The following is a 6,780-nucleotide window of genomic DNA, read 5'->3' on the forward strand; positions in this document are numbered from 1 at the left end:
GTTCAATCGATGAGCAAAGGTAATCTGTTCTCAACTTGGCAGATGTTCTTTCTTGGATGGTAAAAAGGAGAACTGCCCATTGCCTTGGCCTCTCCTCTTTTCTGTCAAATCAAAGGGGGTGTTGACAGCGACCAGTGACCAATCGTCTGGTCATCTTGTTTAGGGGCTGGTTGCTGGGAGGTGTCTACACTCATGACCCTGTCCCAGGTACACTTTGTTATACATATTCATATCTCTGCCTCTCTATTGTTTATAGACTGCAGATATCCATTTTAGTGATCAGCATGATATTTGCTTCAAAACGAGTCCACACATGACAGGTTTCCCATTTCAGGGTTACCTAGGAGCAGTAAGGGGTCCCAGTGGCTTCCCATATGACCTGACATAGGGGTGTTTGGACTTGAAATGTTAGAAAGAGATGGATGAAGATGGTCTTCCAATAGTTGGCTCTGGGATAGACCTTACTAAGGTCCCAGCCATCCAACAGAAGAGGACTGTCGCTTTTCTGAATCAGTTTGTGCTGCACACAGTGCAGTTCCTCAATCGCTTCTCAACTGTGTGTGAAGAGAAACTATCAGGCCTTTCTCTGTGTATTCAACAGATTGAAACAACTCTCAATATTTTAGAAGCAAAGCTTTCTTCCATCCCTGGCTTAGAAGATGTGAAAGCTGAAACACCACTTCTTCCTACCAGTCTTACCAATGGACATGTACCATCATTGCAAGCTGATACAGAATCCCTAATGCCCCGTACACACAAGCGGACTTTTCAACATCCAAAGTCCGACGGACTGATTCCGTCAGACTATTCGATCGTGTGTGGGCTGCAACGGACTTTTGATTCACCAAAGTCTGACGGACTTTAGAATATGGAACATGCTTCAAATTTTTCCGACGGAACTCCGCCGGACCCGGTCCCTTCGAAAAATTCGCTCGTGTGTATGCTATTCCGACGGACTAAAACCGACGCTAGGGCAGCTATTGGCTACTGGCTATGAACTTCCTTATTCGAATCCAGTCGTACGTCATCACGTTCGAATCCGTCGGAGTTTAGTGTGATTGTGTGTGGCCAAGTCCGCTCAGCCGAAAAGTCCATCAGAACTCTGTCGGAACTCCGGCAGAACTCCGGCAGAACTCCTTCGGAAGTCTGTCGGACATAAGTCCTCTCGTGTGTACGGGGCTTTACAGTTTCACCCCAGTCAGATGTGGTGCAGCAGAATTCCATAAATGATAGCGCATCACAAAAGAAAGAAGTACACACAAACAGTGTTGCAGCCGTGTCTAAAGATCCTAGATATGCCAAATATCTAAAGATAGTCCAAGTGGGTGTACCTGTGATGGCCATCAGAAACAAAATGATTTCAGAAGGACTTAATCCAGATCTTTTAGAAACTCCCAATGCCCCAGTTCCCGATGAAGAACTTGCACCAGAAGACAGCTCTGACAGTGAATCTTCCTTTAGTGACTAAGGATTCTAAAGCTTCTGGACTATATGAGTGAGCCCTGTTTGGCTATGCCAGTGATATTTACTACAATGTAAAGGTATCTTGGTGAATTGTAGGGCATAAAAATCTCCTGCAACATATGTTTACCAGATACTGAATAATCCTCGTGAACTGTAGGAAACAAGCTGATGATTGCGTCAATGATGGAAATATTGTTTGCAGAAGGACTGCCTGTTGAAGTCTACAAAGGTTTACAACTATTCTCTCAGAAGTATTTCTTAAAGGCTCAATGTGTTGCCATAGGGTTAGCAGTTTCCAAGCACAAGTGTTTGAAAATGCATTGTAGGAGGGAAAACCCTGACATATGTTCGGTAAACTGCATAGCAGTTGCTTGCTGTAACCTGGTTCAGGAAAGGGCACGTATTTCTTCAAAATGTGTATATACAGTATACAATAATATTTGATAATACTCTTTGAATATAAGTTGAAAATGTTAAACAACAAATCAAAGTTCAACCAGTTGTATAAAAAGTTTGGTGTCGTCTGGATAATAATAAATCAGTTTACCGTAAAAAAAAAAAAAAAAATCCTATTTTCTTGATCATACATCACGGGACACAGAAGCTTTATTACATAGTGGGATGTCCCCAAGCAATGCTCAGTTTGAGGGGAGGGAGACACAGATCAGGATTATGGACCGCCATGGACCAGAGGAACTAAACTGCAGCCTGCAGTACACTGCGCCCGAAGGCGGTATCCTCTTGCCCTCTCACATCCACCTGATAAAATCTGGTGAATGTATGGACTGATGACCAAGTCGCAGCCTTACAGATCTGAGCCAGGGAGGCCTGGTGATGCACTGCCCAAAAAGCACTTACAGCCCTAGTTGAGTGCGCTTTCACTTGAAAGGGAGGAATCTTCCCCTTTACACTGTAGGCCTGAAGAATAATTTGTCTAATCCATCTCAAGAGAGTGGATTTCGATCCCGCCTGGCCCTTTTTAGGGCCTTCTGGCAAAATAAATAAACAATTAGTCTTTCGTATCTGAGCAGTTGCCTGGAGATAGATACGGATTGCCCTTACCACATCTAGAGTGTGCAATGATTTTTCTGCGGACTGTGGATCTGGAAAAAAGGATGGTAGGATTACATCTTGATTCAAATGGAATCCTGAAACCACCTTAGGTAGAAAGGACCTATTAGGACGCATCACTACTCGGTCCTTGTGAATAACTAAATAAGGTTCTTTGCTTGAAAGAGCTGCTAGCTCTGAAACTCTCCTAGCCGAGGATATGGCTATCAAGAAGACACATTTTTTAGTCAAAAGAACTAACGAAGCCTGGTGTAATGGTTCAAATGGTTGTCCCTGTAATGCAGAGAGAACCAAATTCAAATCCCATGGGCACACTGGAGAATGTGATGCAAGTGGCTTCTGGAAAAACACTGACAAAGCTGAAATCTGAACCTTGATAGTGCTTATGGCCAAATTAATTTCAAACCCTGACTGGAGGAAAGCCAAGATCCTGCTAATGACATACTTTCTAGGATGCCATCCCCTGGGTTCACACCAGGAAACACATGCCTTCCAGAGTTTGTAGTAAATAAGCCTGGAAGCCGGCTTTCTGGCATTAACCAGAGTAGAAAGGACTGACTCCGAGAGTCTACGGTCTTTCAGAATGTGGGTCTCAGCAGCCAAACTGTTAAATTCAGACTGTGTAAAGCAGGATGGTAGATTGGACCCTGCGAGAGCAGATCTGTCCGGAGAGGAAGGATCCAAGGCCTGCCTACTGCCATCTTCATGATCTCTGCGTACCAAGGTCGTCTGGGCCAAGCCGGGGCTACCAACAGAACCGACTTTGTTTCCCTCTTGACTCTTCCCAGGAAACTTGTCAGAACCTTGTTCTTGACACAAACTTGTCCAGCTTCTTGTTGAATCGTGATGCAAACAGATCTACATCCGGAGTACCCCATCTGTGACATATGGCTTGAAATATGCCGGGGTGTAGAGTCCATTCTCCTGGGCATAATTGTTGGCGGCTTAGAAAGTCCACTTGCCAATTTTCCACTTCTGGAATGAAGACTGCAGAAAGGCATGGAACATGCCTCTCCACCCAAGCAAGTATGTGATTCACCTCCCTTTGTGCATCCAGACTTTTGGTACCACCTTGGTGATTGATATAAGCCACCGCTGTGGCATTGTTGGACTGTATTCGAACAGGGTGACCCTGTAGTCTGTAGGACCAGTCCATGAGGGCCATATAAACTGCAGAATTTCCAGAATATTTATGGGCAGGAGTCTTTCGGTTGCAGACCATTTCCCCCTGCATGCATACCTCTTCCAACACTGCTCCCCAGCCTGTCAGACTGGCATCTGTAGTTACGATTTTCCAGGGAAGGGGAAGAAAAGTTTCGCCTTTCAGCAGATTCTTGGTCTGTAACCACCAAATGAGACTCTTGCGTATCCTTGGGGATAAACACATAGGAAGATCCAAGGCTTGGGGCTTCTTGTTCCAAGCCGCAAGGATGTATCTCTGTAAAGGCCTTGAATGAAACTGGGCGAATGGAACGGCCTCAAAGGAGGTGACCATTTTCCCTAACAGTCTCATACACAGCTGAATGGGGGAACTCCTGCTCAGCACTAGGCGAACCAGAACCCTTATGGCCATGGCCTTTGGCCTTGGTAGAAACACCCTGCCCTGAGCGGTGTCTATGATCATGCCCAGATATTTTAACCTTGTAGCAGGCTGCAGGGATGACTTTTCAAGGTTTATAATCCAACCTAGGTTTTCCAGGTGTTCTAATGTTTTGACAATACTGCGGTTCAAGAGCGCTACTGTCTGCTCTATGAGTAGCAAATCATCTAGATAAGCTATCACAGTTATACCCTGAGCTCTTAGGTTTGCCAAGAGAAGGTCCAGAATGTTTGTGAAAACTCAAGGAGCCGAGACCGAAAGGCAGGGCCACAAATTGAAATTGGCGCTGATCTACCGCAAACCTTAGATATCTTTGGTGTGTGGGAATATTGGCACATGAAGATATGCATCCTTGATATCTATTGATGCCATAAACTCTCCCCCTTGCAGGGAGGAGACTACAGAGCGTATTGACTGCATTCGGAAAGACCGAATGTGCAGAAACTGATTCAAATCCTTTAGATCTAGGATAGGTCTGACATCTCCATTTGGTTTTGGAACGGTGAAGAGATTTGAGTAAAACCCTGAACCCTGTTCTTTTGGGTCCACTTCCACTATCACCCCCTGGGATAGTAAGTGATCTAAGGCCAAAAGTAGCGGTCTTCGCTTTGCTGGATTCTTGGGGATCCCTGACCTTAGGAAGCGAGATGGTGGAATCTCCTGGAACTCTAGCTTGTAGCCCAGAGATATTGAGGAGGTTACCCATTTGTCCTGGATCTCTTCCCGCCAGGCTTCTGCAAACTGCAGGAGCCTTCCCCTCACTCGGTTGAGTGGGGCGCCCCTTCACAAGGAAGCTTTTGGGCTCTGCTTGGCAGGCTTTTGCCCCAAGTCTTTTTCTGCCCCTGGGTGTGACCTTGGGCCTTTCCTCTAGAGGGAGGTTGGGAAGGCCTTCTCGGCTGCTTAGAGCTTGATGCTCCGGGAGAAAGAGAACACCTAAATGATGGACGCTTGTTCTTTCTGATTGGTAAGAGAGTAGATTCACCCCTTGTAATCTTTTGGACAAATTTATCCAAGTTCTCCCCAAATAAGCGTTCCCCATTAAACGGGAACCCAGTCAAATATTTTTTACACGACAGCTCAGCTGCCCAATTTTTGAGCCACTGGGACCTTCACATGTGTACCAACAGGAGAGAGAAACGAGATGCTTGTTGGACAGAATCCAAAATCACATCAATCATGAAACACAGAGTCTGAGGAAGTTGTGCATAATTCTCCACTTCCTCACTGAGAAGGGGGCCAAGCATTTGCTTAACCTGTTCCTTGAGGAACTGACACAACCCCACAGTTGCGAATGTAGGTTGCACTACAGCGCCAGCCATGGAAAAGGAGGTGTCATGGGAGGGATGCCTAACAGAGGCATCCAGCACAGAATAAACAGATCAATGGGCTGCACTAAAGGATTCAGACTCAAAAGGTAAGTGAAAATATATATATTTATTAAGGATAAAGACACACGTGCAAACCAAACACAGCAAACCATGAACAAGCAAGAATGCAAATAATACACAGCAACCCCAAAACCCTAACCTAACTAAATATACACATGGAAAGGGAACACATATATAACAAGGCATTGATGAGAGACCAGGGGAACAGGAGGCCAGGTGGAGGAAGCAAAAGCAAGGGGAGCCAAGGCAGGAACCAGGGGACAAGTCTCAGGAACCAGGTACAGGAAACAGAGTCCAGGACAGGGCAGGAAGAAGATCAGGAACAGGTTTCTGGCAACAGATCAGATCAGGCAGGGACAAGGATTGCAGGAAGGAATTCTGAAGCACTGAGCCTCAGTGAAGGGTGGGCTTATATACTCCCAGCAATTCCACATCAGGTGCAGCTAGATCACTAGAATGTCCATTTGCTGGGAGACACCCGCTGGTGGCCACCAGAACTGTAACCTTTGATGGCAAAAGAAACAGTGACACCAGCAGGCGATCCAAGCAATAACACTGTTCCTGACAGGAGGCTTTCAATAACGTTTCCAGCTTTTTATCGGTTGGATCTTTAAATACCTGAGAATTATCCAAAGGACAGGTCGGTTTTTTATTCACACAAGAAACAGCCGCATCGACGGATGGAACCCCCCATTCCGTGGTGAAACTTTCCTCCAGAGGATAAAGCATTGAAAACCTTTTAGGAGGAGAAAAATCTCCCCAATCCTCGTACAACAATTTATCCATTAAGGGATGAATTGGAAAAGGAAAAGGCAGTCTGTGGGATTCTCCTGACCCCCAGGGAAGAAACAGAGGGTGTAGCGGCCTCAGCAGCCGGCATTCTGAAAGTAGTATGCACCAATTCAGAGTAATATTGGACCTTCTTTTTGAGTGCCTGAGAGGAGGACACTCTTTCCTCTTCCTCTGATTCATCCGACTGCTCTTGATCCCCATCCCATAATAGGGATCCTTCCTCATTGTCAGAGGCGTCATTTGAAAGAGGAATTTCAGCAGAGGGAGCGGAGCTACCCCTTTTTCTGCTTTCTTTTAGGGAAGCTGAAATGAAATTAATAATTCTCCCTTCAAAACCCTCCAATGTAGCCTTAAGGGAGTCTTCAGTGACATACGCTGGGGCTGAAACATTAGGAGAGGCTGAAAAACCTGACAGGGGCACTGACTCATCCTGTAAGGCTGGCTCCAGTCTTGCAGGGGGGGATA

General features: G+C 45.8%; 1 pseudogene; it reads left to right on the forward strand.

The window, feature by feature from the left end:
- The first annotated feature begins 418 nt into the window (after positions 1–418).
- Positions 419–1,597, forward strand: LOC143998223 (WASH complex subunit 3 pseudogene; annotated as a pseudogene).
- Positions 1,598–6,780: the final 5,183 nt, after the last annotated feature.

The sequence above is a fragment of the Lithobates pipiens genome, unplaced genomic scaffold, assembly GCF_037356315.1.
Source record: "Lithobates pipiens isolate NorthernLeopardFrog02 unplaced genomic scaffold, aLitPip1_a1.2 Scaffold_19, whole genome shotgun sequence".
Classification (NCBI taxonomy): domain Eukaryota; kingdom Metazoa; phylum Chordata; class Amphibia; order Anura; family Ranidae; genus Lithobates; species Lithobates pipiens.